Genomic DNA, 25,362 nt, shown 5'->3' with positions numbered 1-25,362 from the left:
AATAGGTATATTAATCACACTTCCAGGGACAATGAACAACAAAAGGAAAATTATATTGCACAGCTAATAAATTATAATTGAAATCTGGTAAGTGACAATTTAAAAGAATAGGACCCTTGCATAATTCCTACCCTATTGCTTTACTTACTACTCTGCAGGAAAGTTTGAAATGACATTGATTAACGTGCTTAAGTATCCATTAATATAAACGTGTGTGATGCCTACACAATCACATTTATCATATGTTACTATTGCAAGCTGTGTTGGCAGAGTTTAGTATACGTACAAGTTCACTAATTTCTCTTAGCTTTCAAGTGTCTACTGTTTCTATTTCTGCTTCTTTTTCCAAGAGTTGATTTCTGGTTGCTCTGTCTCTACCTGGGTCATAGTTGAAATCCACCTGCAGAAATATATTGAGTATATGCTGTGTGGTTTTCTTCACTATACAGCTGTCCCTCTGTGTAATGACAGGTCTCCATGTCATGCCAGCCCTAACACACAGACACTTTCATCTCTCACTTCTTCTGTTTCTACATGCATTATCTACGATGTTTTATATCAAGCTTTATTATGTATCTCAATACACTCCTGCACTTACAATCCAGTCTCCATTCTTGCTCAATGCCATAAGCCTTCTGTGGGTCAATAAGTCTTGCTTAAATAACTAATATAATAAAATAAACAGGAGAAGAAAAATGGGAACTGGAAGAGAAAACATTCGTGGGTATTAGCACTTCACTAGAAACTTCATAAGCACTCTACTGACATTTCTGTGTTTATCCCCTCTAAAAGTCTGTAACACATGGTAAGTGCCTACATTTTACAATTCTACCCTTCTATCACCTTCAAATGATTTTTGTTGTTGTTGTTGGTTTTTTTGTTTTGTTTTGTTTTTGTTTTTGTTTTTGTTTGTTTGTTTTTCGAGACAGGGTTTCTCTGTATAGCCCTGTCTGTCCTGGAACTCACTTTGTAGACCAGCCTGGCCTCGAACTCAGAAATCTGCCTGCCTCTGCCTCCTTAGTGCTGGGATTATAGGTGTGTGCCACCACCCCTGGCTTCAAATGATTATTTTAAATATGCACATGGATAGTAAAGGGAAATGATATAGCAGCCTCTTTGAGCAAGTATTATGTGAACCCGCTGTTGTCTTCTTCTTTTAATAAGATTATTTGATCCCAGTTGCTTAGTGACAAGTCCTAGGAACATAGTTTCAAAATGCACGAATGCCTGAAAAAACCTTTGGGACAATCTAGTAATTGAAGAATCTTCAATAAATGATCCACTTGTTTTCCCATCTCCAATTTCAGATATAATAAAAAAAATCAAAGAAACAAACAAACAAAAATAACCATGTAAGACCTAGAAGTGGTTACATAATTATGCCCCAAGGCAAACAGCTGCTTACACTTCTTTGCTTTTCTCATTGTCACTGAGTTTTTCTGTGCAAATGTGATTGAGTTTTAAAACACTTCTCTTTGCAAGAAAGAAATGCATCTTATTTTATCTTTGGAGATGTTTTGTTTAGTAAATACTTAACATTTCTGTGTCAATTTGAAAACAAATTTTCCCCATAGACTCATAGAGAGTAGCAATACAGGAGATGATGTTTTGTTAGAGTAGATGTGGTCTTGGTAGAAGAGGTGTTTTGCTTTGACATTTTAGAATCTCAAGCAAAGGCTCAGTGGCTCATTGTCTTTCCTGCTGATCAGGATGTAGAACTCTCAGTTACCTCTCGTGCCATGTTTGTCTGCATACTGCTATGGCTCCTATCATGATACAAGTGGACTAAACCTGTGAAATGTAAGACACCCTCAGTTAAATGTTTTTCTTCAATCAAGAAGAACAAAGACCAAAGTGTGGACACTTTACCCCTTCTTAGAATTGGGAACAAAACACCCATGGAAGGAGTTACAGAGAAAAAGTTTGGAGCTGAGACAAAAGGATAGACCATCTAGAAACTGCCATATCCAGGGATCCATCCCATAATCAGCCTCCAAACGCTGACACCATTGCATGCACTAGCAAGATTTTGCTGAAAGGACCCTGATATAGCTGTCTCATGTGAGACTATGCTGGGGCCTAGCAAACACAGAAGTTGATGCTCACAGTCTGCTATTGGAATGATCACAGGGCCCCCAATGGAGAAGCCAGAGAAAGTACCCAAGGAGCTAAAGGGATCTGCAACCCTATAGGTGGAACAACATTATGAACTAACTAGTACCCCGGAGCTCTTGATAGCTGCATATGTATCAAAAGATGACCTAGTCAGCCATCACTGGAAAGAGATGCCCATTGGACATGCAAACTTTATATGCCCCAGTACAGGGGAACGCCAGGGCCAAAAAGTGGGAGTGAGTGGGTAGGGGAGTGGAGCGGAGGGTATGGGGGACTTTTGGGATAACATTGGAAATGTAAATGAGGAAAATACCTAGTAAAAATATATTAAAAAATGTTTTTCTTCATAAAATTTGCCATGGTCATGTTCTCTCCTCACAGTTATTGAAACCCAAACTAAAACAGTTTTCATCCACTACAAATCTTAGTTTCAGTAACAAATAAGAAAAATCTATTTATATTTTTCAACTATAAATTTACAAATTAAATAATCACTCATAATCTATAGATTAGCTTTCCCTGTTCTCAATTCTAAATTCTTCAAATTATTTGTCTTTTCCAAAGCATATCTAGAGGCAGGATATATAAATTTATCCTATATCATCAAAAAACATAATGATTTTTTGCATTAATATAAACATGTAACAAGCCTTTCATGATATAGATTTGGAGTATAAAAATAATAATTTCTGCCTGATAGTCTACAAATGTCTATGAAAGAGGCTTCCTACAGTCCCCTTACACCATCATTGACCTCAGAAGTATAGAAAATAAGAACATTAAGAAACATAAGCAGTATTCCATTTAATTCTATTCCATTTAATCCCAGTGACATTATATGTCAAAAGTTCTCTATTTACAGAGTGTTGGAAAAATGAACCAAGGGTAATTTATACAAAAATCAAATCCATGAATCACTGTAGAAAATAACTGCTATTTGCAGTTGCTTAAACTGTACCTTCTTGGGCAGAAAGATGGATGCCTAACTATCTCAACAGATGATGCTAGCCCAGTCATCGCCTGACTATTTGAATCTCAATCACAAAGTTCTACTTTTATTGGGCCTAGAGTTTAAGATTCAGAACTGATTTGCTCCAAAATATAGGATAGTAGTATAACATTAGAATTCATACTACATAAAGAATACTTAAAGACTGAGGACATATAATGTTCATTTAATAAGATAAACAAAACCTGTTTATTCATTGTCCTTTTGTCAAATACATGTCTAAAATCAAGGAACATCTCATCTCTTGAGCATCTTTCAGCTCCTATAAGAACACACTTTGGTATGCTAGGCATGAAGGAAGCCTATTAACATGTGTTACTAACTATATACATGAATATATATATATATATATATATATATATATATATATATATATATATATATATATAATTCATAGTATATATTATATTTTATACATAAATTTAGCTCAACAAGGGAATTTAGTTTTCCAAAACACTGTACCAGAACCCAAACCAGGCTAGCAAACACATTTAGCAAAAATAGCTTCTGTGTTTTATTCCTGCCATAGAACATGAGAGTGTTGTATTTCACATTTGGGAGCTCAGTTTCACAATTTGATCTTATTGGCCAATTAACATTAGCAGGAAGGAGGAGGTACTGGAAACAGGAGCCCTAACCAAAAAATGTTACAAACATATGACTCTTGTAGAATGAATACAACTGCATCTCCCACTTATGTTGCTTAGTACATCTCCTTTCTCTCTGTATGTCATTGTCACACTGTTTACACTATCCCCTTATTCCATGCACCTCAGAATCACCATGCTTAGTATTATCCCCTCATCCTCTAGTGGTTGAGATCACAAATCCAGGAAGACAGGGATTAGCAGTTCTGTGATCTTTCTTCCCCCCTTTTACATATTAGTCTCTATTCCTTTGACTTTCTGATATTTGGACAGAGAATTGGGAGACATGAGAACATTTTGACATTATTAACATGATAGTGAATATTTATTAACAATTGGAGTGCAAAATTAATTCACTGAGAATGTCAGGTTCCTCTCTCATAGGACACAATAATTATTTCCTTAGACACACAGTTGTGATGACTCAGAGTCCAGTGTCTTTTCAAAATTAGTTTCTCTAATTACCATCTCCAGCTATATTCCACTGATTTTGTCTCCTTAGTATCATCTTAGACACGTTCCCAGTATTCTACTCACAATAAACCTAACAAGGCTTCTCTGTGTTCTTTCAAGTTCATCTCATCAGGACATTAATTGTTACTTTATCCTAATCTGGTTGCTGAAGTGACACAGTAGGAAAGGTAGAATAAGCAGTTCCTATAACAATCCTTCGATGTTCTAAATTTTCATCCCAATTGAGTATGTGAGAATTAGTCCTATATGAGAAATTCTGAAGGGTTGTCATCACTGATTTATGGCATGATATCAACAATTTATTGTATACCGGTGCTGAAAATAAATTCCCTAAGAGACAAGTGCTTGTCATGAGCACTCTGGTGATTTTTAGTGGGTATCTGTCAAGTTAGGGAGTTTTCATCAGGAGCAATACCACTGGTACATTTTTCATATCAACTCCACTGTTCTGTCATCTGTTTTCTACTTTACAATCTGCTCTTATGCCATCACTTTTAAAGAAAAATTAAAGTAGGACTTATGCCAGCTTATACAGTAGAATCCTGTGCATTGTATCTATCCACTATACTGGATCACTACTGAGCCCCTCCTGAGTTTCAAATTTAACTTTCTTCTTGTTCAGTTAGATTCAGAGTGAATCAGAAGTACAGATGGGTAGAAACTAGTAGTAGGAAGGACTTGCCAGATTAATTTCAAACCCCAAGTAATATCCCTTATCATAAATAATTATAGATTAAGCAAAGTAGACATTTTCTTTTTTAAAATATTTTATTAGGTATTTTCCTCATTTACATTTCCAATGCTATCCCAAAAGTCCCCCATACCCTCCCCCCGACTCCCCTACACACCCACTGCCACTTTTTGGCCCTGGCATTCCCCTGTACTGGGGCATATAAAGTTTGCAAGTCCAATGGGCCTCTCTTTCCAGAGATGGCCGATTAGGCCATCTTTTGATTCATATGCAGCTAGAGTCAAGAGCTCTGCGGTACTGGTTAGTTCATAATGTTGTTCCACCTATAGGGTTGCAGATCCCTTTAGCTCCTTGGGTACTTTCTCTAGCTCCTCCATTGGGGGCCCTGTGATCCATCCAATAGCTGACTGTGAGCATCCACTTCTGTGTTTGCTAGGCCCCGGCATAGTCTCATATTCACTTTGGAGAGTCATGATTCGTTTAGGGTAGCTGTTTGTCACTTGCTTCTAACCTAGAATAAGCGTTCATCTCACTATTATATCATCATAAAAGTATTTCCACTCTGTCTTTAAAACACATAATGGATATTACAGAGATTTCTAGACAATAGGAGACAGCCCAATCAGCATGCTCTTAGGCTCATTGTCGCTGAGCTCATTCTTTAGATAGGTAGAACTCATGAGCTTTTAACAAAATAGGAAGTAAGCTTGAGAGCTTCTAACCTTCTTTGTGTGTTTGAAAAACACATTACTTTTGTAAATGCACAATGATGATAATCTGATAGAAGAAGAGAGGGATTTAAGAGCTTCTCTTTAGAATAGCAATTTACTCACTGGCTAGGACATCAGCCTAGGGTCACATTTACGGTGGGACATTTAGATGAGTCTAAGAAACGGACTGGAGGGTAAATGAGATTACTAGGATGCCAAAATATTAGTCGTATTTTTTTAAAAAATAAACAGAAAAAGAGTCAGCAATTGTGCTGGCCTTAAGGCAGAGTTCCTAGGAGAAGACAAGTAGAGTAGGTCACAGGAATGAAGAGGTACACTTGGGTTCCCAGAAATGTACAAAATGTAGATGCTTTAGTGAATGTCAGACCTAGTAAAAAAAAAAGAATCTATGACAAAAATTCCCCCCAAATGAACTGATAAATAAAGAGCATCAGTTACTGAGTATAGAGAAAGATCAGTTATAGTAACAAATGTTAGCATGTCATGGGTGAGCAATTGTCCTGCTTTAGATAATAGACTGTACAACATTCTTTTCTCCACTGAAAGAAGTTATGATGAGGGGTGGATTTGCTGCTGAGACTCATGGTGTATAACAGAGTTGGAGATTCCTGTCTGTGCTGTGAAGTGTAGGATGAACTTGTGGTAAAACAGAAAATATTCAGCCATGGAGACTTTTAACCCAGCCCGAGGCCTGTTCAGCAGACATCTCTGACCAATGAAATGGCAATGGCCACAGGGTAGCCTAGAGAGAATGGAGACGGGCAGCATTCTGAAGCTACAGGAAATAATGCATCCTGTTTGCTCTGGTCCTAGATCAGAGGATGTGAATTGTTCTCCACTCACCTATTGCAGGTGACAAAGCAAAATGCCTCCCTGATAATGACAGTTCATTACAGAGAGCTAAGTAAGGTGACGATGCCCATTTACCCTATTATACTCAACAATAAATAAAAAAGAAAGATGAATAATAGCTTTTCTTATTGGAACAATCTAACTTTATTATTTTAAATGCTAAATACTTATATCTGTCATATTCTGTACAACGCTTAGGGTCTGAGCTTGAGCAATAGAGAAGAAAGAGAAAAAAGGGGAAACACAAGAGATACAGATGTGGCAGACAGAAGCCAAAGACTCCCCAGTTGAATAGCTTTTTTAAAAGTCTGTTTAAAAAGTTCATATGGCCCCACTTCTTTAAGAGAATAAACATTTTCTAAATGGGTTCTGCTCTGCCAAAGGCCAGGGAGTAGAGCAGTTCTCATTCCAACTTCTCCCACCATAAGCCAGGAAAGTCCTGGGCCTGGTGACCCCACCTCCCAGGCCTCAACATTCCCATGAGTTACACCTCTGTGGCCTCAAGAGAGAAGTTCTGCTTCTTGTGACTACTGCTGGCCCTAACCTAAGTGCTTCTCGCTTTTATTGTCCTTTCACCTCATGCTTTTCACATGGCTCCAAGTAGCAGGTCTCCCTAAGGGTCAGTTTCAGGAACCAATTACCTGATGGATGGATGGATGTCACAATGGGGTTCTTAGCCTAAGACACCTACATTATTTTTCCTGTTTGGCTTCCTCTGGATCTATATTAAGGCCCAGAGGACCTCTTGTCTTGAAGACTCTGTTCTGGCTGCTTCCACTACTCAACTTTCTTTGATCTAATTTTTCTAAAAACCAAGGTGTGTCTCAAGCTGAGAATCTTTCTGTGCCTGTCATTGGAGCCCTTCTTTGATTCAGCAAGCCAGACTAATTTCCCTGAATGTCCCACCCTCTCGATGCCAGCAAGTCAAGTGTTTGAAGAGGTCCAAAAGCAGGTTACCTCAGGATACAATTGCTCTCAGGCATTGTTTTTTTTTTTTTCTGAAGACACTTGTTTCAATGAGAACGTTTAGCTGAAGTTCAAAGCAGGAGTCTTCATCGAATGCATGCCTGTGCTCCCTGTCCTCAGCTGATACCCGAACAATCTGGACACTACCAGCCCTGAGGAGAGTAAGGACTCAAAGTTCTCTGGTTCACAGTTTCTTGTCCCTGAAGCATCGTGGAAGTAGAATTCCTCCCTGTATATTAGCCCCGCCCTGAGGAGAGTAAGGGCTTCTATCCTTTCATGCCAACAATGTCCAGAGAGTCATGGCACAGGGCTGAGCATTTTGGCCACTGAATGTGAGTTTGTAGGGAGCATACCTGTGATGGCCATCTTGGGGCCAGCTGAAGGTAATATTAGAGCCCTATCCCTGGGAACTAGAAAAGATGTTACAGAAGGCTTTGCTGTCCCCTGACTGTATGGACATGGGGGCAGAGCAAAGCTGAAATGGAATGATCAGCCAAGCGACATTTGGCTGGCAGCTATAGCTCTCAGATCATTCTACAGTGGCTGGTGCCTTCTGTTATTTCTAACAGAAGGCCAAGGGTTTTGTGGACTTCCAAAATGCAGCCATTGCATTAGTATCCCTGGATGAGAGTAAGGAGTTTGGAAGACCTGTCTTGCCTGGTGTTTGGGCTCTTTGCTGGAAAGCAAGCAGAAGGACTTGCTTCAGTACCATCCTCTACCTGTTTCTGAGTTTATCCTGTCCTGTTGCCTTGACTTTGTATGCAGGGATCTGTTAAGCTGCCAAGGCCTCTCCCTTTGTCAATTCCAGACCTCCCTCTATGACTCTCTGTATGGAAAGCATTTCAGAACCTACCTACACCAACACACAACCCTCGAAATGCCTCCCAAATACGAAATGCCTCATGCACAACAAACCCACTGTCCTAGTCAATGGTACTGTACAAGCCTCCAAACAATACTATGGCTGAACACCTCAGTCGCTCATGATTCCTCAGCTCAAACCCAGCCCTGCTCTAAGGACAGTGCCTTAACCACATCTCTGCTTCTGTTTGATTGGGGGAGGGGTGACTATTATTGTTTGTTTTCTGAGTGTATTTTAATTTTTGTTTGGTGACATTTTTGTAAAAGATGATTTTATATGTAAATATATCTCTATTAAAAACTGAAGCTCAAAAAAAATTCTGAAGATGCCAAGACATAAAATCAAACAAAAACTTAGTAGCTCTCAGTAGTGTTCCTGAATGCCAATAATATTTTTTTCTAAAATATAGTCAGAAAAAAATACATTTACAATAGCTCCAAAGTAAATTAAAATAACTAGGAATAAGTCAAACAAGGGTATGAAAGACTCAACCTAAGAAAATTATAAGTAATGGAGAAACAAATTAAAGAACAGACTAAAAATACTACAAGATGGGAAGAACTCCATGTCCACAGATTAGCACAAGTGACACTGGGAACATGCTTGTTTTGCCAAGTATTATGTACCTATTTCACGTAATCCTAGTAAAATATGAATGACATGCTTTCCAGACCTAAAAAAATAATCCCCAGAAGAACTGAAACCTTCTGAGTAGCCAAAGCAAGCTTGACCTAAGAACAAGATTGGATACATGGATTATAACTATATTGCATTTTAAAAATCAGAATCTTAGTAACAAAAATTCATATTACTAGTACAAATTCAGTGATATAGAATATAGAAAATCCAGGAAGAAAATCATGTGTACACACACAAACTGTGTTTCAATATATATTGCAAAGCACACATTGGAGAAAGAGCTTTTCCCACAAGCAGCACTGTAGAGTCTTTATCTAACATAGAAGAAAAAAATAAATGAACAAGAACAAAACATCCAGATTTGTCTCTCTCACCCATTAAAAATACTCAGTTCAAAATATGTCAAAGACATGAGTGTAAGACCTAAAACCAAGAGCTACAAGGTTAAAACATTTCAAGCTACACACAGAAATAAGGATTTTCCACTCATGGACTGTAATAGCAAGTCATAGTATCACCCCCCCCCCATCCAAAGACAAATGAGATTAAATGAAATTAAAAAACTTCTTTACATCCAAAAAAAATACTGTGGAGAAAGAAGATTAAAGTGTACAAATGAGAGAAAATAATTACTAATATGTCTGACATGAATATCTAGACACTCTACATAACTTTAAAAAACCAAACACAAAAATAATCATCCAATCAAATGTTCACATGAGTTATGTGAATATTTATCAAAGAGAAAAATAAATATTTGAAAAAATGTTTCCTCTAGAAAACAGGAAAATTAGAACTAAAATTTCTTTGATATTCCCTCTCAGCCAATTCCAGAATGGCTGCAATTCAGAAAATGAAATGAGGGACCATGATGACCAAGAGGTAGGAAGAAAAGAAACAAGAACCATCATGGCCAGGTAGATGTTCATATACTATTCAATATTCTGTCAATATAAGTGTACTTGGATGGTTTATAAAAGTGTGCATGAAGTTGGGAAGGGAAAGTACTGGTGGGGGTTACAGGAAAGTTTGAAAGGGAATGGAGTAATTTAAACATTATATACATGTAAGGGATTCCAAACAGCAACTAACTAGTATTTGGTTAAACCTTTTGGACTTCATGTCAAAGTCAACAGAACTATGAGACTCTGGAAAAATGTCCATCATCTCACATGCATTTATCTTTCTGTCCTACATTCCTTCTGATACTTCATTTTGTACTAGCAATTAAGTGCAATCTTAGAACAAAGGCGAGCACTCTTGAATGTACAATTTCAATAACCTCTTTCATTCAAAAACTCCTTTCCCTCTCATAATTGTTTTGCTAAATTCTCCTCTGCTTCATTTGTTTTTCTAGGTGATTTCAATTGTGTGAATCTATGAGATGGTAGATATTAGCATGACATAACAAATGGTTGTGATAGGATGGTTGAGATCCTTAAATTCAATGATAATACTCCAACAATTATGAGCTAATATTGAAATTCAGTGCTTAGGATGATTAAAGAAAACATCAACAATAAAAACTATTGCTCTTAGTGTGTTGAAAGTAGCTTGGAAATGGAAAAAATATGTATCTGTTAACTGATGAATAGATCAGGAAAATGTGGTATTGATATACAATGGAATAATATTCTGATCTAAGCAAATCATGAAGTTTTCAAAGAAATAGATAAACCAAGAAAACTTGATATTGAACAAAGCAACCCAGGTCCAGAAAGACAAGTGTCACATTTACTCTGTCATTTGCAGTTCCTCAGATGTGAGTCTCCAACATGGAGTATGCATGGGAGTCAAGAACTTATGAAGAGACCATAGGTGTGGTTGTTAGGTGACAAGGCTTAGAAGAGAAGTTGCAGGATATAGATGATATAAATTGAGAAACCAAGAGGTGGCTCCAAATGGGAAAGATGAATGAATCAATATAGGAGGAGAAGGAATGACAAATAACCCCAAGGTTGTTAAACAAAGCCTCAAGAAATCCTTTTATATTTACCTTAATTAAGCACAATAACTTAAGTGCATGTGCATATAAAAATATACACATGTCCTACCCTATTCCTACACATATACATCTTAAAGGAAATTCAAGCACTTGGTCTGAGGATGTTTCCCACAACAATAGTCTAACAAAAGCCCCACTATCAGACATGGGAAAACCTTTGAAGGGTTGGCCATGGAAGTTCAAGTGACTCCTAAAACTATGTAACTTTTCAGTATAGCCATTGCTAGCCTCTCAGAGGTAATGGGAACCCCTATTAATGAATACACTAATCACTTAGGACACACAACTCAGATGATTCAAGTTGGATTTGTCCTTAAAGCCTCTTTCTTGTGGTTTACCTGCTCTGACTCCAGAAAATACCTTGCAAGATGCCAAGAGAGGGAAAAAAATTAAACAGTCCTACCCAGCTTCAACATCTATGAACTATAACAATTACCAGCAAGGCAACATATGCATAAAGGTACTATAAGTGTCACTCACATGTTGAGAGTAACAAACAATTTTCTAATTTGACTTAGGGTTCACTCAACACGAGAAAATCACCCCTTGTGCTGAAAACCCAACCTTCTCTATGCTAGGAAGATCATGAATCTTAGAAAAACACTTCCTTCACATCTTAGACCTGCATCATTCCTTATTACACTGTAAATATTACCCTTTATCCCGGAGGTAAGTGTAACCAGCCCCCCCTCATTAAAGTATCATCATTTTTCAACAAATGGAGAACAAAACTGAAAACCAAAACTAGACACAATGTAGAGTTCAAAGGACTATGAGGACCCCAGCTCTAATAAACTGATATAAATCTCACAGTTTCTGTGTTCAAGGCTTAGGGAACATCACAGAATAGGGGACAGAAACATGGAAAGAACAAGAATATCAAAAGGTAGCTGTCAACCACTCTATCCTAGAAATTACTCCATTAACAAAAGCTGAATAGCAGTGGGCATCTTAATATGGAAGGGGAAAACCCGCAGGCTTTCACTCCTACACAAAGAATCCCAGGCAACTATTGACTGCTGGGAAAAAAATGTAGCCTCTCCCAGGAATGAGCCCTCTTACTAATTGTTCAATGAAAATAGTCAGCTTTAAAACTATAGTCATACAAACAGCAAAAATAAACTCATTGGTTTCTAATTTTACATATTTATACATACACATAAATATATGTGTGTGAAAGAAATATAATAAGAGACTGTCAACCTCACACTAGGGGCAACATAAAAGGGATTCAAGGAAGGGTGATTGGGTGGGCCTAGGGGAAGGAAATGGAGGAGGAAGTGACATAGCTCTATTTTAACAAAAACATTAATAAATATGTTCTCAAGAAATAAAAAAAAAACAAAACAGAATAGAACAACAACAACAAAACAAATGCAGTGAGGAGAGATGGCTCAGTGGTTTAAGAGTACAATGTTCTTGCAGAGAAAATGAGTTTGATTCCCAGCATCTGTGCAGGGTGGCTCACAGCTACCTAGAGATATAGCTTTGCTAAATAGGACACTCTTTTCTAGCCTTCATGTGAAGTCGCTTTTGTGCACAAATCCACACTCAAACACATACACACATGCATATAACCATTAAAATGAAAATGAAATCTTTGAAAAAAAAGTAAAATACAACTTTAAAATTAAATACCCCATGGCTTATATTTAGTTGTTTCTTTCAAGTGTCAATTTGAACACAACAGAATCAATGGGAGTTATGGCCACATTTACTTCTCCATAAGACATTGTCTTTCCTAGGAGTAAATTGTTGTGGGGAACCTTCCAATTGACCAAAGAATAGGTAACTTTGGAGCAACTCAGATTGATAAGGCCAGTTCAGGTGAGTGAGGGAAAGGTCAACTCACACCTGCCACCCCAGCTAGCTTGTTAAGAACAATCCTGGTTTGATTGCCTCCAGAAATCCCTTTGGCCACTGCCTTTTCATTGGTCACATCTGTCTGTGGAAAGAGTTCTGGATTAGATGAACTATTTCCATCAAACATGCTCTCATTTTCTCCCAGTTAATGAGTTCAAGCTACTTGTCTTATATCCAGGCAGGGCTTTTCCAATTCTGATATACACCATGATCAAAAGCAGCGATTTGTCCATAGTGTATAAGACTTTACTTAAGAAAAGTATACTATGTAATATCTGGACAGGATAAGTAACATAGGAGGAGTGGGGTCATGGTCATCTTTATGACCCCATTTCTTAGTACATCCAACTAAGCCCAGTGATCCAAATATCATTTTGCATTTATCATGAATTGCTTTTCATTTGTCTGGTAGTCATCAAAGCCATAGAATCCTACATACTACCAGGAAACTACACGTTGTAGCTCTTCTTCATTTACATTAATTCTTCTTCAGATATCAGAGCTTCCCATAGACTTCCAATGAGCTATTTGATGTAGAGGTTCCAGTGGCCACCTGTATAATAAACATGTTCGATTTAAACAGCACCCAAATAAGAGCCTATTTTATGAGAAGTGACATATTTTGGGTTCATAGAAAGAAATTTTGTTTGATAGAAGATAACATAGTGTTGTTTGTCTTCTAGAGTGCCAGATGATAGGCGGCTACTGCTGAGAACTTTCACTAAGGGATGCTAATTTAGGCCAAGTTAAGGTAATTACCAAGCCAAGCCAGATGTATCAACTCATCTAATGGTATCACAATCCTTATAGGTGTCACCAAATACATCTAAGTTAGATTTAAGCAAAGGTTCATGGACAGAACATGATTGTTACAGTAAACTTTGTTTAAGGTCTATAGCGATCATATATTAGGCAGTAATCAGACATTATTTGGTAGTGTTTGAAGGCATGAATATAACTTTCTACCTAAAGGCCTTCTAAACATCTGGAATTGAACACTGTGTGACTCTCATGGGCCTAGAATATAATGGCAAAATGTTGAGTTGTCCCATGAGTATCTGCTGAGACTCAAAAGATTTAAGCTGCTCATGCTGTGTGACTATAACTGTGACCTTGTGTTTTAATGCTCGGAATTAATTTAAAGTTATCTTATCCAAGATTCAGTAAATATTTCAGAAGTGGTCACCAAAGTACTTGAGAGCAAAAGGAAAGACCTGACTGTTTTCCTAGGTCATGAAATTCTGACCAATCTTCATGGGGTAGAGCTGACTGTTTATTCATAATTTAATTTGGAACCTGGTCTTGGACTTGAAATAAGCCAAATGATGGAGAAGAGACTACCTTAGTCCCAATTGTTATGGTGCTTTTGACATCATTGAGGCCAACGAAATATGGAGCCATCATTGCGACTGCAGGTGTGTACTTCCTCCTGCCTCATTGCAGCTTGTGGACTTGGGCATAGTACACTGCAACATGTAGAGGTAGGAAATTAAAGCAGAACTACTGTGAAGCAGATTTCCAGAATCAGTAGGCTAGCCGTGGCTGGACTCATTAGAGATGCTGCTGTCTTTGACTCATCCATCATTCTGTAAGTAATTCTGACCCTCTTTCTTCTAAGTAAGCTTAAACAATGCACTATGTTGAAAACTTTGTTCGGACAACTTGCTTCTTTGGTGATATTATTCTTACACATGAAGTGACTGGGCCTTTATTTATGCCTAACTCACAAAAGGAAGGCCAGATGTTACTGAGAAGTACTTTCTAAGCCTTACTCTAGAAGAAAGCAACTGCACAGTAGGCTCTTATATCTGTGGTTTTGAAAAGGAAGCCTTCTTATCCTGGAGATTGACAGTGATGTCTAGAGACATTATTCATCATCTTAGTTGACCTAAGGAAAAAGCAGAATAGTGCCTGAGTATAATGGTAGATACCATCAATGTGTGTGGTCAATACTGATCCACCTCTAAAAGTAGATACTGATATTTGACTGTAATGATAACACAGAAGTTGATAGCTTCAATATATAAATACCGTAGAAGGAAGTAGTATGCTATTGTTTCTGGGAATCGGCTATGAGTTACATGACTTGAGTGAATTTAAACTTATCTCCAATTCTGGAAACATAATAGACATTGAGAGGAGATGTGGATCTATATTGCTTTGGTAATTTTGTACCAATTATATGTATCACTAGGCATTGTTATTTGTAAAGTCCAATCTTTACTTGTGATCACATGACTCAGTAGATTATATGTGTGTCGACTTCCATTACAATTTTTCCAATTACATTCACTTAAAGTTTAATGGAACAGAACATTTTTTTCAGATTTCTATCACTAGAGGTGAATGGATTTTGCATGCTGAGACATTTGCTGGTCCATCCTGCTGAGTGTATAAATTATTGATATGTTACAGTTCTGTTTTTATTTAACTGTGAAATAAAATTAATGATGAAATCACCATCAACATCATTATAAAAAGGAAAGGAAGATTTTGATAGAGCAATGGAAGTCAACACACATGTAATCTACTGAGTTATGTGATCACAAGTAAAGATTGGACTTTACAAATAACAATGCCTAGTGATACTTATATTTGATTATGGGCATCATTTCTGTTACCTAATCTATATGAAAGTCCAATATGGTTAAGACATCCCACTGTGGGGTACAAAGTCTATAGTGCTGGCTTTTTTCTTCCTACACCACCTAAGAATAGCACTTAAGGAAAGTCACTTAATCTCATAAGTGTCCTCTTTTGTTAATATAGCTTAATTGTATTACACTGGCCCAGTCTACCTACAAGGTTATTGTAAGCTCAAATTCAGTAGAAAATAATCTGAATATTTTGGTAGAATGGCAAATGAATGTGTGTATTATTGTGACCAGGCAAAGCCAGGCTACATAATCCTTTCCATGACAAAAGCCTCTTCACCCTCAGTATTGAACAACAGGCAAGCATGTCTATATTCTTGCTAGGAATGAAGTTGAAATGGTAGTGTGCTGCTGTCCTTGCTATGAGGCAAATATTGCCTATTCAGTAACAAGAGTGTCTGGGAGATAGTGACTATTTAAGATCAGCATAAATTTCCAATATACTAATCTGTCTCCAGAGAATGATTTAAAAACACTCATTAATTTAAGAACCATAATTTCAGAATAAATTCTGCTAATCCAGAGCCAGATAATGTGTTCAAGTTTAGAAACTTGTATGAATGTAATTATTTAATTGAAGTTTTTTATTAGAAATTGTATATTCACTACCACATCTGTACAGTGACAGACCCAATGGTAGCTGGCAATGCAAAAATAGTTTTTTTTTTATAACTAAGGAAGAATTACCACTGATAACCTGAGATAGGTAATCCAATGTAACTTGTGTTTCTATACAGTAGGAATACTCCCAATGTTGTTGATGTCAAACCTACTCCAGTGGGAGGGTGTGACTTTGCTTCCATTCACCACAATGAGGATGACTATGGTGAGGCATACCTCAAAGACTTGTTTGATCAAGCCATCAAACTGTCAAATGACACCATGGCTCTCATTATAGAAATGAACATGATATTTGTAAGTATCTCACTTATTTCTGATGTCTTCAGCCAATGATTCTAGTATATTTCAGAAGAGATCTAGTATATTTCTGACAATCAAGTTTCATAGAAAGAGAAAAAGCACATGCTACTGAAAAGTAGGACAAGGAGAATGGCACAATTTTGTGAGATTACAAAGACTTTAAAAGAATTCAATGACTTAGACATGATTTTCCTCCAGTAACATGATATTTTTCTTAAAATAAATTCTCCTTAAATTGACAAGTGTAGCATAAAACCCAATAGTTATATCTCAGAGAGAGATTTGATTTCCTTACGTTATTTGCAGGAGGATGGTCTCTATTGGTGTCTTCAATTGGCAGACATCCCATAGAAGAGAAGTGTAGTATAGTGCCTTGCATAGAATGCAAAGAACAAATACAAATTGTACTGGTGCCATTAAGGAAATATAAAAATAATATAAAGCCTCTTAGAAACTCCTAGATACCAGGGGTCATTGTGTCAAAGTTTTGTAGGGGATGCTTATTAGAAAGAGGGCAGGTTTAGAAGGAACATGGTTTGTCACTTTCCAGTTGCTGTATGTTATCTGTTTGAAGCCAGGCAGTGTTAGTGAGGAGATAATGGAGCCAGAGAATGCATCTCTGCATTTTCAGTAGGCACACACTCATCCTATGCTCACTCACAATTTTCCTTTTATCCCCTCATGGTGTTACAGTTCTCTGATGGCTTCTCCTCAAATATGTTCAGAAAAATTGTAAGTATCTCACTTATTTTTATCTTCTTCAAAACCAATCAGCCAAAAAACAAGAAAGCAAAGAAGCAAACAAATAACAACCCAGAATCTTTATACTATGATTTGGACTGTAATTTGAATGAGGAGAACCCTTCAACAATTTTCAAGACTATTCCTTCAGAAGTTGAAGAAAACCATACTTAAAAAAGAGAATGAGAAGGGGGCAATCTGATAAATCCTTGGTATATCTGATTGATGAGAAGGGAAAAAAAAGAAGAGGCGAGAAAAGAAAAGCAGAAAAGAAAAGGAAAGGAAAACATTGGAACTTTAATGTGATTAGACTATAAAGCCTCAGGAATCTTGTGTAAGAATTACAGTGGGGTGGAAGTCTTATCTCCCAGGCATCCTCTTCGGGACTCATGCTCCAGTGTCCCTTCTCTCGTGGTGTACTGCTGCTTTCCTATAAAATTTAACTGCATTGTAATGCATGTGCACAGGGACTACAAACATAAATAGGACCCCATGTCAGACAAGGAGAGGACACTATGCTAATGGCCTGCTATGAACTCTCAACTGCTAGAAGTCATTGTTGATGGGTCTCAGAAGCCATAGTTTCTTTTGTTGGAGGGTTGGTTTAGAACTGAAACTAGATTTTTCTCTAACTGGTGGTAATATATTATGTGTTCAAGATCAGTAATGGCAAGAGAAAATGAGTATAACAGCATCCCAAGAATGTCTGTATTTGAAATAATTGTGTGTTTATATTGTCTTTTTAATCCTGAGATTTTTTTTTCTAGATAGGATTTCTCTGTGTAATTATGGCTGTCCTGGAACTTACACTGTAAACCAGGCTAGCCTCAAACTCACAGAATTCTGGATTCCTCTGCCTCCAAAATGCTAGAAGTATAGGTGTGTACCACAACCACCCAGCTCCTCAGAATTTTTTATTCCTCATTATTGACTGATCCCCTTTAATTCTGAACTTTCTTAGTAATCCATTAAACTTTCACAAAATAGCTTTTATGAATATTACATCAAATGTATTTTAAATACTATATTTAAATTAATATATTTATGTGTTTATGTATTGATGGGTACATAAACATTAATTTCTATTTTATGTTTTTAATTGATTTTTAATTATTTTATGGATAAGTATTTCTTATCTAATTACTAATAAAGATTATAAATTTATACTTACTATTAATAAAATTCTATTCAAATGTTATGTTTAACTTAGTATGGTACAAGTTGTAAGTGTTCAATGTTAGTAAAAGTATTATCTATAATTTTATAATACCTAGAAGCATTTCAGTTTATACAAACACAAAATAAAGATTTATAAATACAGCTAAATAGAAACTATGGCATTGGGATCATATCATAAACAGATTTTCTTTGAAACATTTTATATTTATAATTTTAATATTTTCAGCTTTTTCCCACCAAACAAAAATTACTGAGGTATGAGAATAAGAGAGGATAGTAAAGAGGGAAAAAGGCTGAGAAGTTAAAAATAATTTGATGAATACCAAGTTGAGATTACAAATTTAATAGGAAAATATAGGTAAAAGGGTAACTTTTCAAATTTCCTCATTTCAGATTTTATGTAGTGCTCATGTGTAAAAAGAAAAAATTACAGAGCTATTGAATTAATCCATATGCTCATCATGGATTTATTTCCTCAATCCCCAAATTGGAACTAACTCAGTTTCTATTTTCCCATTTTTAGGTATTGGATTTTCTCAAGGACCATAAGCACATGATTGAGACTCTCTACAGCTGCCACACATTTTCCCTCAGCGTTCCAGAAACCTTAGAGGAAGCCAGAAAGATCTCAGTGAGTCCTCGGGCCAGGGTTTTCACCTAAATAACTGAAGGGACACCTTGCTTTTGCCATTTCTTAGGTTCTTATAAACACTAAAATTAAACATGCAGAAGAATGGGATAAGAGTGAGTAATTAAAGAAAAAAATATGTGAGGTAGGTGATGAATTATAACCTAAACTAAATGTTAAAAAATGTTGTAGGAGAATCATAAAATTCCAGACGTGACCCAAAAATTTCTTATTATTTGCATATTATTTATTATTATATAATAAATAATTATTTATTAACTTAGTTGGATATGCCTGGATAAAAAAACAAGAACAAAAACACAAAAACATTTCTGTCTTTTCCTAAGACATGGAACCACAATTGTCTTCATCATCTATCACTTATGTCTCCCCACTGGTGAAATTCCCATTACTGGCCCTCACACAGACTATTCTTAATTCTCACAACTCTCCTGCTTCTGATTTTTCTGACTTTTGTACTTTCTACTGAGGCTTTTTCTGTACAAATTAGTCTTATATTTATATGTAAAGTTTCTACACCCTCACTTGTTATGAGGTCTACATATCCCAGCAACTGCATTTATAATTTTTATGATCTTTTTCTTGTGATTCAATGCCATAACTTATCTCCTAATGAATTAATTTGATGTCATTTTGAAAATAATAAGAACAGGGGAAGGAAAACGGTTTAAAAAAAAGGGAATATTTGTAAATGTTTTTAGTGACCTACTCCGGGACTAGGCAGTTCACAGAGTATTATTATTATTTTTAATATCACTGAAAAAAATTTCCTCCTAAAAGCAACCTGAGTTAATAAAAGTGAGGATTTAAAAGATTAATGTAAGTGGTTCTTTTCCATGACTAGTAAGAATGGGTATCTTACTTATCCAACTCAAGCCTTCATTCTTAGTCCCATGGCATCAAGCTCCCAGCAACCTCTATGCCATCATCATTTGATGTTATTAAAGCTATTTGTACCATTGTTCTTCTCCTGTACATGCTGACAAATAGATGGTTCTGCTAGAACATCTATCACTACAGGTTGCCCTCAATATATCTTTCTATTGTTATTCTAAAATAACCTAGTTATGATAATTTAGTATGGTTATGATCAATCTAGTTTACTAGAATGGTTAATCTGAGTTAAATGATTTATAATTTGGGCTGGAGGTATCTGTCTTTCTAAATCACAAGCAAAGCCTCAGATGCCTGTGAACAAGCAAAATAGCCAAGTATGTAAATTTTACATGCAGAGCAGGTGGTAGAATTTCATGTGGACAGCAGAATATGATAAGTATTCTAGACCATTACAAAAAAGTAGTTCTTTATATAAGTTGTTTTATTCTGGCAAAATATAAGTGAATGGTTAAAATTTACAGTTGTATATCACTTTTATCCACATGAGTAGTTGTGTTAGTTCATCCTTTCTAATTCAAAACATGTAACAATTTCTTGTTTATTTCATTTATCTCAATATCGTTGCTCCTCTATGATGAATAGCTTGAAGACTTCCTGAAAATTATAGTCAGCATATTGAATTCCTGGAATAAACCACTGTACCACCTAGAGACTGAACTCCATTGTATGAAAGGTGCCCCTGATGCAATTTTAATAAGATCCAATGCCATCAGGACCCTAAACAGAGAACTTCTAGAGACTATCCTGATGATACTCAGCAAGGTAAGCTCTCTTCCTGCCTTCCACTTTACTCCATCATGAATGATCTGACTTCTGTAGTAAATGAGGAATTTTTATACATAGCACTTCTCATGAACACAACGTAGACATTCCATCTTACATGCAGCTGCATTACAATGATGGACATAAAATGAAGCTGTTCTTCACAATCATTTAAAGTACCTTTTCTAAGCAAAGTGACCTATCCTGATTATTTCATTTTTTCTAATCCCATTCACCACTGGCCTGTCTACCACCTATTGAGAAAACTGTCAATAGTGCTTTCATTGTCCCTTGGATACACAAATCTACTCTCAGGTGACAATTTGTATAGACCTCTATCTAGTCATGAAATATCATACTTTAACTGTCATTAATTTATTGTAAGAAAATGAATACATTTATCTCCAATCTAGCTTTATATGCCAGATTTGTAGTTGTTTGTGCTAGATCTATGGAAATCCATGTTTCTGGCCAACATTTTATAATAGTACTATTTCCCTAAATATAATTTAATATTTAGAATGAAAAATGACAACATCATATAATTTGTTGTAATATTAAGTGTCTGACTATCTGACTATGCTTTTGGTCATTAGGTTCATCCTGGAATGGAGGAGAATACTGACTACCCTTTATGGAAAGATCTGGCATCTTTACAGGAAACTAACAAAGAACATCAATTTTGTTGTTCTTTATAAATTGTTTTACTGTCTGCGTGTTGACACATTTACAGTTGACCTTTATCTCAAGCACTTGATGTGTATGCTTTATAGTGATGATATCTGCACCTCTGTAAAATTTTATGAAGATCCTTGATGAACCATCATTTCCAAGTTTCTTATAATTTTATACGTTTCAAGGTATGCATGAACATAATGGTTTTCTTTCATAAAATAAAAAGAGACACAAAAGCACCTTACACTATTCACTTCACTTAACATTCTTTCCATTCAATTATGCCATCAGACAGGTGATGCCAACTTGTGCAGTGCTGGATGTAGGCTGAAAAATAGATGACAATTCCATTCTGTGAGATTTTTTGTGTGTGTAATGGAAGTTTATAAGAAGGAATTTTAGAATTGTAGAAAGTCTCTTCATTGTGACACCTTTTCAAAGACCTCAAAGTGGCACATAATTAAAATAACAATTTTCACACAGATTTATTGTGGTTACATATATTATATAGACCCAGAAAAATGTGACTAGAAGGGATACATACTAGAGAGTTTAAAACACCCCTTCTTTATTAGGAGAGGATGAGTAGAGTTAACATTATGGGTTTCCACATAAGACGGCATTTGAAGAAACTGCCTCTCTGTAGCAAGAATACCAACAATGCCATTAAACAGAAATAGTCCAACTCTAGAATCTGATACACCAAAAAATAGATTAAAGAAAATTCACAGTGTGTATACTCAGCAAACATCTGTATGTACACTAAAATAATGTGTATGTTAATGTGACTCTCACCACTGGATCTTGGTGCCAGACAGGGCCACTTTGGTGAAGAATGTGTCACCTCTGTACAGGTGATGTCTTCAGGAAGATTGGAAACTTCCAGTACCCTATCTATCAGAGCATCTGCTGTCCCCCAGGTCAGTGGAGACAGATCTGAGTGTCTCTTGTTCCTGTTTTCTTGCCTCAATCCACTCTGTCTCTGGCACACCATGTAAATCAACTAGTCATAGAGCAAGGGAGGGAATATCGAGTGATTGTATTATAATAACTGTGCTTAAGAGGGAACAGCCCCCACCACCCACTGAAGGACCCCCAGGCTCAGTGAATCACATAAGAAAAGGCAGGTGATTGACCAGTGAAGGTGGGGGAGTGACAGAAGAGGGTGCTGGAAACTAAGAGATATGAGTGCTGCAGCATCTTTGTGTGTTGGCCGGGGGTCACTGTCAGGATTATACAAGTCTCCATGCTTCTGGTCTTGATGATGCATACTTTGGTGTTTGCACTAAGTTACATGCACTGGTATGGAAAGATTTCTATGTATGTATAAATGCATGCTGTTTGTCCATAAGCCAATTCAATTATATGATCAATGGATTTGGTTGAGAAGATGTAATGCCATGGTCTCTGAAGTGAGCTTAAGCAAAAGGGAGATTGAAATAATTGATACTACTCAGAGCCAGGAAGCTATAGAAACTAAAGAAAGGCTTATACAATTCTCTTGAGCTGGCAGGATCATACTGAGCATGAATACAGTCCTTGCTAGAAGTCCTACTTCCACCTGGTGTCTGTGAGGGACAAGCACAGACAGCTGGAAAGGGGGCTAGACAAAGCTTTTGTAGGTCACTCACAAGTAGGGCTTGGAAAGAAAGCAGTGGAGGATACTGAACCCTAGGCCTTGCATATGGACTGACATATCCCACTCTGGTTGCTGAGGAGACCATGGTTCTGAGGCTGCTAAACCACAGGAAGACATATTCTCCTGGATAGGCATCATGGGCTATGAATGAGGCTGTTGAAATACAGTTGACCATGCTAGGGGCTACTGCAGATGAGAGAGAGAGAGACAGAGAGTAACGGAGAGTGACAGAGAGAGAGACAGAGAGAGACAGAGACAGACAGAGACAGACAGAGACAAAGGTGGGTATTGTTGAATGGAATAAGTATACTCTCGGGGGGGGGCATAGTAAGAAAACTGAATATGTTGGGCAGCTGCAGGTAGCCTTGGGGAGGCAGGATTTAGTGAGTAGTTGGTATAAGGATAAAGGTGAAGTAATTGGAAGTAGAGGGAGGCTATCCTGTATGCTAGATTGCTGGAGATACTGAGAGAAAATTTGGGGTAAAACAGAGCTGAGGATAGGCCAGAAAAAAAAGCTGATGTGCTTTGGTAGAACATCATTTATCTGAAGGAGTTGTGATTATTTGCCTGCTGTGAGATCATGTGATTATTCAAGTTGATGAGGAGTGGGCCAGGAGTAGAAAGCTATGTAGTTTTAGAGATTAATGCTGAACAGTACCAGGGAGAAGACTGGTCAGGCTGGAGGGAGGTGACCTGGTTGTACTTGTCTGAGCCACTTTGTGCCACACCTGGCATAGATAACATTCCACTATGATCTTCACTGCTATAACCTCTGGTAAGGATGTAGATTCCATTGAGGCACCTGGACTGATGACAGAGCCAGACAGTATGGACTGAGCCAGCTGCTCAGGGGCATGGCTCCAGGGCTTTGAGGTCACTGTTTGTGCTTATCTGGCAGCTGCTTGAGCTCTGGCCCAGAATTAATTTTTTCCATATGTCATTTAGATATCCTTTCTGGCAGACCACTTAGGCAGAAAATCTCTCTCAGACCCTTTGGTATTGTCTCTGTTTTCCATTGATTTACCCTTTCAATGAAATTCTAACCAAGCTATCATCTCAGTCCATACTTGCCTTATCACTCTTGAGAATTAATCTCTGTTCATGAAGTTGTGCCCAGCCAAACATTAGGTGAACCTCAGAGAATCCCTCAGAGAAGGAGGGGAAGGATTTTAGGAACTAGAGTGGAGGGCAAAAGGAGAGCATGGTGCACAGAATTGGTTAAACAGGACTCATAGGGTCTCTCAGAGACTGAAGCAGCAATCACAGAGTCTGGGTGGATCTGCACTGGTCCTTCTGCATATATGTTATTTTTTATTGGGTATTTTATTTATTTATATATCAAATGTTATTCTCTTTCCTGGTTTCCATTAGAGATCCCCAATTCCATTCCCTTGTCTCCTGCTTTTATGAGGTTGCTCACCCTGGCTCCTGCATCCCCACTCTGGCATTCCCCTACACTGCATCAGTGAGCTTTCACAGGACAAAGGACCTCTCTTCCCATTGATGACCAATAAGGCCATCCTCTGCTACATCTGCAGCTCGAGCCATGGGCCAATCTATGTGTACCCTTTTCTCACACGCATTCTCGAGACCGGCCAGGAAGAACGCAACAAACCGGAATCTTCTGCGGCAAAGCTTTATTGCTTACATCTTCAAGAGCAAGAGAGCAAGAGCAAGAGCTTTATTGCTTACATCTTCAGGAGCAAGAGAGCAAGAGAGCAAGAGCTCTATTGCTTACATCTTTAGGAGCCAGAGCGCAAGAGCGCAAGAGAGCAAGAGTGCAAGAGAGCAAGAGAGCAAGAGAGAGAATGGCGAAACCCCGTCCCTTTTAAGGAGAATTATCCTCTGCCTAGGACGTGTCACTCCCTGATTGGCTGCAGTCCATCGGCCGAGTTGTCGTCACTGGGAAGGCAGAGCACATGGAGTGGAGAACTACCCTTGGCACATGCGCAGATTATTTGTTTACCACTTAGAACACAGGATGTCAGCACCATCTTGCAAAGGCGAATGTGAGGGCGGCTCCCCACATCTCCCCCTTTTTTTTTAATAAGAGCAATAGGCCACCCATATTAATGAGAGTGGAGATAGAGGTCAAATCCCCAGTGTGCAGGTAAAGGAGCCGTACACATAACCTCCTCCCAGGCTCATCACCCAGAGGGGTCCTGGTCTGGTCCCGTGTCGTTTTTCCTGGGGAGAAGGACACTTGGACACTCAACCTTCTTGAAAGATGACATGTCTCCCTAGAATAGGCTCATATGTGCCACAGAGCCCTTCTACTGCAGTGCTTAGCCATGCAACTCTCTCAGGCTGCTGAAGCACACTCACTCTATCCCGTGCAATGAGACTAGCCTCGTGGGGTGCAAGAGCTGAGTGGCCAGCGACCTATTGCTT

At 37.5% G+C, this 25,362-nt stretch overlaps 3 pseudogenes; 2 read left to right on the top strand and 1 right to left on the bottom strand.

Annotated features, from left to right (window-relative positions):
* On the top strand, positions 6,943-8,441 carry Gm18878 (predicted gene, 18878; annotated as a pseudogene).
* Gm2544 lies at positions 14,348-21,568 on the top strand (annotated as a pseudogene).
* Positions 22,127-24,072, bottom strand: Gm18262 (predicted gene, 18262; annotated as a pseudogene).

This window comes from Mus musculus, chromosome 13 (assembly GCF_000001635.26).
Source record: "Mus musculus strain C57BL/6J chromosome 13, GRCm38.p6 C57BL/6J".
Lineage (NCBI taxonomy): Eukaryota > Metazoa > Chordata > Mammalia > Rodentia > Muridae > Mus > Mus musculus.
This window is presented reverse-complemented; position numbering and strand designations above follow the sequence as displayed.